An 8,275-nucleotide genomic window follows, 5' to 3' on the forward strand; every position below is an offset into this window, starting at 1 on the left:
TAAATTTGTTGAGATCTTTATTATTTATTTTGTCCTTTGTCGATCGTGCTTTTGTGTCATATCTAAGAATCCATTGTTTAATAACTAGGTTCCAAAGCATTACCCCTATGTTTTTCTCTAAATATTTTATGATTTTAGTTCTTATATTTAAGTCCTTGATACATTTTGAGTTAATTTTCATATAATGCTTGAGGTATGGGCCCAGCTTCATTCTTTTGCATGTGGAAATCACATTGTCCCAGTACCATTTATTGAAGAGACTATTTTTTCCCCGTTGAATGGACTCAGCACCCATGTCAAAAATCAATTTACCATGGATTTATTTCTGGACTCAATTCTATTCTACTGATCTATATGTTTATCACTATATCAGTAGTAGGCTGTTTATATTACTATATCTTTACAGTATGTTTTAAGGTAGGAAAGTGTGAGTCTTTGTTCTTTTTCAAGAGTGCATCTTGCAGTTCCATATAGATTTGAAGATTGGCTTTTCCATTTCTGCAAAGGTGGCTTTGGAATTTTGATGGGGATTGGATTGAATACATAGATTGAGTAGTATTGACGTCTTAACAATAATGTTTTATAGTTTTCAGTGTACAAGGCTTTCACTTCCTTGGTTAAATTTATCCGTAGGTATTTTACTTTGTTCTTTTCCCCCATGTGTCTGTCAGCTTGTCGTACTGTGGGAGCTTATGTGTTGCTGTGATGCTGGAAGCTATGCCACCAGTATTCAAATACCAGCAGGGTCAACCATGGCAGACAGGTTTCAGCTGAGCTTCCAGACTAAGACTAGAAAGAAGGATCGGGCAGTCTACTCCTGAAAAGAATTAGCCAGTGAAAACCTTATAAATAGCAGTGGAACATTGTCTAATAGAGTGCCAGAAGATGAGTACAGGCCACTCTGCCACTTGGGCCATATGATCTGGCTGATCCAATGGTGCTTGAAGTGTCTGTGACAGATAGAGATGCTGTTTGGAGTCTTTGGCAGGCCCCTCTTGGTGAATCACAACATAGTCCCTCAGGATTTTGGAGCAAAGCCCCGCCATCCTCTATAGATAACTACTCTCCTTTTGAGAAACAACTTCGGCTTGTTACTGGGCCTTACCAGAGAGTGAATGCTTAACCGTGGGCCACCAAGCCACCATGCGGCCTGAGCTGCCCTTCACGAACTGAATGTTGTCCAACCCACGGGGCCATAAAGGTGGACGTGCACAGCAGCGCCTCATCATTAAATGCAAGTGGTATATACAAGATTGGGTCCAAGCAGGACCCGAAGGCACAAGGAAGTTGCATGAGAAAGTGGCCCAAATGCCCATGGTCTCCAATCCTGTCACATTACCTTCTGTCTCCTGCTCTGCACCTATGGCCTCATGGGGAGTTCCTTACACCCAGTTGACTGAAGAAGAGAAAAGTTGTGCCTGGTTTACAGATGGCTCTGTGTGATATACAGGCAACTCGAAAGCAGACAGCGACAGCACTATAACCTCTTTCTGGGACCTCCCTGAAGGACAGTGGTGAAGGAAAATCCTCCCAATGGGCAGAACTTCAAGCAATGCACCTGGTTGTTCATTTTGCTTGGAAGGAAATGGCCAGGTGTGCTATTGTATGCTGATTCATGGGCTGTGGCCAATGGTTTGGCTGGATGGTCAGGGACATGGAAGGAACATGACTGGAAAATTGGAAACAAGGATTTATTGAGGGGAGGTTATGTGGATAGACCTTTCTGAATGGGCCAAAGAAGTGAAGATAGTTGTGTCTCATGTGAATGCTCACCAAAGGGTGACCTCAGCAGAGGATGATTTTAACAGTAAAGCAGATAGGATGACCCTTTCTGTGGAAACAACTAATCCTCTTTCCCCAGCTATTCCTATCATTGCCCAATGGGCTCATGAACAAAATGGCCATGATGGCAGAGATGTAGGTTATACATGGGCCCAGCAACATGGACTTCCACTCACCAAGGCTGACTTGGCTACGGTCACTGCTGAGTGTCCAATCTGCCGGCAGCAGAGACCAACACTGAGTGTCTGATATGGCACCATCTCTCAAGGTGATCAGCCAGCAGCTTGGTGGCAAATTGATTACATTGGACCACTTCCATCATGGAAAGGGCTGCGTTTTGTCCTTACTGGAATAGACACTTATTCTGGATCTGGATTTGCCTTCCCTGCATGCCAGGCTTTTACCAAAACCACCGTCTGTGGGCTTACAGAATGCCTTATCCACCATCATAGTATCTCACACAATATTGTCTGTTATCAAGGGACTCACTTCAGAGCAAATGAAGTGTGTCAGTGGGCCCATGCTCATGGAATTCACTGGTGTTACCATGCTTCCCATCATCCTGAAGCAGCTGGCTTGATAAAATGATGGAATGGCCTCCTAAAGATACAATTATGGCACCAGCTAGGTGGCAATACCTTGCAGGATTGGGGCAATGTTCTCCAGGAGGCTGTATATGCTCTAAACCATATATGGTACAATATATGGTGCTGTTTCTCCCAGAGCAACAATTCATGCGTCAAGGATTCAAGGAGTGGGAAAGGAAGTGGCACCATTCACTATTACCCGTAGTGACTCACTTGCAAGATTTTTGCTTCCTGTCCCCATGACCTTATGGTCTCTGATTGATATTACATAATGGAGGTAAAGAAGAGTATGTCTGGAATGCAGGAGATTCCCTTAGGGCGTCTCTTAGTACTACCATGCGCTGTGATTAAAGTCAATGGAAATCTATAGCAACCCAATTCTGACATGACTACTAATGGTCCAGACCCTTCAGGAATGAAGGTTTGGGTTACCCCACCAGGCAAAGAACCACAACCGGCTGAGGTGCTTGCTGAGGGTAAAAGGAATACAGAATGGGTGGTGGAAGAAGGTAGTTCTAAACACCAGTTACGGCCATGTGACCAGTTGCGGAAACAAAGACGAATTGTTATGAGTATTTCTGCTTTGTATGTGTGCATCAGATAATTTTGTCTTCTTTGCTTAGAAAATATAAGATGTAAACAGGGCTAGTGCATTTTTGGTTTACATGTGTTTGTTGTATTATGTTAAGTGCAAGTACAACTCTGCAATTGTGTTTTTCAGGGATTACGTGTGGTTTGGGGAGGTGTGTACAGATGCCCAGTTGACAAGACATGGCCTGTGATGGTTAAGATTATGTGTCAACTCGGCTGGGCCATGATTTTCAGTATTTTGGCAGTAGTATAATGTTGTGATCACTTCCCTGTTGGAATTTGATATGTGATCACCCACATGATGGAATCTGCTGAGTGGTACCGGCAGGGGTAGGGCTGTGGTAGCTCACTGCCCCCTCAGCCTTCATCTCTCTGCCTTCTGCCACCTACTTCCTTCCTGCTTGCCTTGCAAAAGTTGTTGGCTTGTTCTGGATCCATCAGTTGTGTCTTGCCTGACCTCTGGTTCTTGGGACTTGAGCTAGCAGCTTACCTATCCATCTTGGGATTCGTCGATCTTCACCAAGCAAGAGTCCTGCTCCCCGACCTGCCTATCCTGGGTTCACCAGCCCCCGCAGCTACATGAATCAGGAGAAACTTTGTGGTCTTGCCTGCCGACCTTGGGAATTCCTTGACCTTCACAGCCTGTGAGTGGGAGCCCTGCTCTCCGACCTGCTCTTCTTGGGTTCACCAGCTTCTGTGGCTCTGTGAATTGGAAAAGACCTCTATCCTGATCCAAGGACTTGGGACGTTCCAACCCCTACAATTTCGTGAGCTGTTTCCTTGATATGAATCTCTGTATATATTTATATGCTTTACTGGTTTTGCTTCTCTAGAGAACCTGGCCTAAGACAGTGATCCTGCTGGTGTTTGAAATACCAGTGGTGTAGCTTCCAGCATCAGAACAACATGCAAGCCACCATAGTACATCAAACTGACAGGCATGTGGTGGATAACCTCAATCAGAGGTTAGGATTTACAACACATTTTTGGGGACACAGTTCAATTCATAACATTCCACCCTTTGGCCCTCTAAATTCATATCCTCACCATATATAAAACACATTCAGGTCTTCACATTATCTCAAATTCTTAAAAAAACAAACAAACTCCAAGTCTAAAATCTGATCTTCTAAATCGTCTGAATCAAATATGAGTGAGACTTTAGGCATATTCTATCCTGGGGACAATTTATATTCACTCACAAGTCTTGAAAATAATATTCTGTTCTTTGGGACCACGTGGTTAATGGCCCCGCCATCCAGACTCGGTGTTGGCTATGCCTCCTGGATTTTGAGTGAAGGCTTCTTGGACCTGGGCTTCAGCTCTGACTTCCAGCTCCACTGCAACTCTGCTCCCTTGCCTTTGGATGGCCCCATTCTTCTAGTCCATCTGAGTGCAACCTAGACCCTGACAGGCCCCATTCTTCTAGTCCATCTGAGTGCAACCTAGACCCTGACAGGCCCCGTTCTTCCCCTGAGTCATGGCAGCTCTGCTCCCTCAGGTGTGTCCCCATCCCGTTGGCAGCCTCACACTCTGGAACTGGAACTGAGTTGGCAAAGATCCAACTTTTTGAAACCTAGGAGGCTGTGGCCACACCCTTTGAGGCCAAGAAGTCCCTGCTTCCATTGCTCCTTCCCCCAGTTCTTCTGGCCTTCGAGCTAATCCAGAGATGGTCCTTTTCTTGAGGGCAACAGGCGTAGCTCTTTTGGCCTGTTTCCTGCCTGTAGAATTCCAAGAAACCAATAGCTTTCTTTAATTCTCTTTCCCTTTTAGTCTAAGCTGTGGTAGTTGGTTAGATCCATCAGTCACAGGCTTAATCTTTTTAACAAAAGATTCTGTAGCCAAATCCTTTGTGAACATTCTAGGACACATGTCCTTAGTTCACACAAAATTTTCCAAATCTTTAAGTTTTGTTTTCATTTTGCACACTTCGTTTCTAAGTCCATCTCTTTCCTCTAGCATTTTACTATAAGCAGCAAGGAGAAACCATGTGGTCCCTTTAAGACCTTGCTGAGAAATCTCAGCAGCCAGAGATCTAAGTTTATCACTTACAAGTTCTACCTTCCACCAAACATTCAAGCATAATTCAAACAAGTTCTTTGCCACGGCATAAAAAGCATCACCCTTTCTCCGTTATCTAATCACATGTTCATTTTCTTTTAAAGTTTCACCAGAAGCACATTTAATATCCACATTTCTAGCAACACTCCATTGCTGGTGCCATATGTGTTCTCTAAGACGATAGAGACTTTCTCTGTGGCTCTCCTGACTTCCTTCTGAGCCCTCACCAGAGTTGCCTTTGATATCCATATTTGTCCCATCAGTCTCTTCAAGGTAATCTAGGCTTTTACTGTTAGGCACCTTAAAACTCTTCCATCTCTACCTGTTACTCAACTCCAAAACTACTTTCATATTTTAGGTGTCTGTTAGAGCAGCACCTCACTCTTCTGGTACAAAATTCTTAATTATTGTCATGGATAGAATTATGTCCCCCGAACAAATGTGTGTATCAACTTGGTTAGGCCATGATTCCCAGTATTGTGTGGTTGTGCTCCATTTTGTGACTGTAATTTTATGTTAAGAGGATTAGGGTGGGATTGTAACACCACCCTTACTCAGGTCAACTCCCTAACCCAATGTAAAGAGAGTTTCCCTGGGTTGTGGCCTGCACCACCTTTTACCTCTTTAGAGGTAAAAGGAAAGAGAAACAAGCAGAGAGTGGGGGGCCTCATACCACCAAGAAAGCAGCACCAGGAGCAGAGTACATCCTTTAGACACGGGGTCCCTGCACCTGAGAAGCTCCTCGACCAGGGGAAGATTGAGGACAAGGACCTTCCTCCAGAGCCAACAGAGAGAGAAACCATTCCCCTGGAGCTAATGTCCTGAATTTGGACTTGTAAGGCTGTGAGAAAATAAATTTCTCTTTGTTAAAGCCATCCACTTGTGGTATTTCTGTTATGGCAGCACTAGATGACTAAGATAGTTATCTAGTCTGCAATAACAGAAATACCACAAGTAGGTAGTTTTAACAAACAGAAATTTATTTTCTCACAGTTGGCTAGAAGTTTAAATTTAGGGTGCCAGCTATAGGGAGAGGCTTTCTGTCTACGTCAGCTCTGGAGGAAGGTCCTTGTCTCTTTAGCTTCTGCTTCCTGGTTCCTCGGAGATCTCCATGTATCTTGGTATCTATCTAACCCCATTTCTGCTGGCTTGATCTCTTTATATCTCAAAACAGATTGACTCAGGATACACACTACACTAATCCTACCTCATTATCATAACAAACTATTCCCAAAGGTAAGTATAACCACAGGCATAGAGTTTAGGATTTACAACACATATTTCTGGGAGACACAATTAAATCCATAACAAGTAGATACTAGTAAATTTTAACTCGTTAAAAACTTAGATAATTATTTTAAAATATTTACCTTTTTAAAAATAATTTTCTTTGAATTCTGGCTCTAACGCTTGCTAGCTGGGTGATCTTTGACAAACCTCTTCAATTTCAACACTCTCTAAACTTCAGTGTATTTTTTTGTAAAAGCGAGTAATAAAAAGTAAATGAGTTACTGGTACACACGACAACATAGATGAATCCAAAAACATTGTACTGAGTAGAGAAGAAACCTTACAAGAAAGAGTACTTATTGCATGATTCTATTTATATGCAGTTCTAGAACAGGCATATAATATATATGGTGGGAAAATTAGAAAAGCACTTGCCTCTGAGGCAAGTGGAGTGTAGGGACTGAGTAGAAAGGAGCATGTAGGGACTTTCTTGGATGATGGCAATATAAAAGTTTAAGGTATACAGGTATATGCATTGTTCAAAACTCAGAATGTCTACTTAAGATTTGTGCATTGCTTTGTTAAGTTCACATTGAAAGAATGTGAACAAATATTGAACCCTAGTTAATGATATTGTGGTGCAATGAATTGCTTTTATATGGCTTTTCTAACCATGGTCTTCTAACTCTCCCAAAAATGATTGGTTGGGCCACAGTCTTGCAAGGGATTGGTCAATTCACTATGCAAACTGAATGACTTGCAGTCCACCAAGCAGATTGGTCAGTTCATGGTCCCAGCCAGAGACCCATGCCATGAAATTCACAAGGAGTAGGCTTATAAAAGGGCCAATCCTACAGAGGTTAGGGAGACATCACTACCATCAATAAGCGTCTGAAGCAGAGCACATCTTTTGGACCAAAGATCCGGAGTTCCTGCACTGAGAGCCTCCTAGACCCAGAAGATAGCACAGTAACACTGAATATGGGGAGAGACAGCGGCAGAGGGCTTGTCAGCCCACGGAGAGCTAAGTGCCTTTGGCAGGAGGCTTGTCAGAGGAGCTAAAAGAGTTGTAACACTTGCCATGCAGGGCAGAAGTTTGAGTGTGCTCAGAAGATCCTGTGGAGGAGACTTCCTACAGCAGGACGGAGCTGGATGTCTCTGGGCAGGAGGCTTGCCAGTGGAGCTAAAAGAGCTGTAACGCTTGTGTAGAACAAGGGAAGCCTGAGCGTGCCCCACGTAGGACCTGCGTGCCTCCCCACCCTGGGCAGCATTAGGCTGGGTAGCGTGGCAGTAAGAGAGCACCGCAGGCCTGGGAGCATAGCAGGAGCCAGCAGCATAGGCCAGCAAGTGGCAAAGCAGAAACCTCTGGAGCCATGCAGGCCTCCAAAGCAGTGTATTGGTAACCAGAAGTAGTGATGATGTGAACACAGCATCTGACCTGAACCATGGTGTGCCTGCCCAGCAACATAAGAATGGACACGGGTAATTTGGGGAAGGGTAAGCATTTCCCGTTTGAAAATATGTTGGTTATCATTTGCTTTCTATAAATAATATTGACTTTCACTTTGCCAACACTGTATAAGTGTCTCATGTGTCCAGCTCAATCACAGATGAACATAGTACCCAAGGAATAGTTAATGCCTTATAGTTAATAGTTAATGTCTTATTTTTTTATGGCTGTCTGGAAGTTTAAGACACAGCCTGTGTGCATGTGTAATGCAGATAGACAGGCAATGCATACAGATAAGTTTGCTTAAGTATTTAGGGGGGCATGTATAGATATTTGAAATTTACCTTGAAATGTGTCAAAAAAAAAAAAAAAGAAAAAGATGGCTGGATAGATTGGTAAATATGTGATTTAAAAGTTAGTGGTAGTATCTAGGTGGAGGGTATGTTTGAAATTTTTCAAGTTAGAAAATTATTGAAAAATAAGCAGAGGTCGGTCATATTATGTCCCTAAGCTGCAATTCACGTAAATGTCCATGAAAAGTAGAATAGGTAGATGCTCTGTGGCATATTCACAC

Source organism: Loxodonta africana, chromosome 20 (genome assembly GCF_030014295.1).
Source record: "Loxodonta africana isolate mLoxAfr1 chromosome 20, mLoxAfr1.hap2, whole genome shotgun sequence".
Classification (NCBI taxonomy): Eukaryota; Metazoa; Chordata; class Mammalia; order Proboscidea; family Elephantidae; genus Loxodonta; species Loxodonta africana.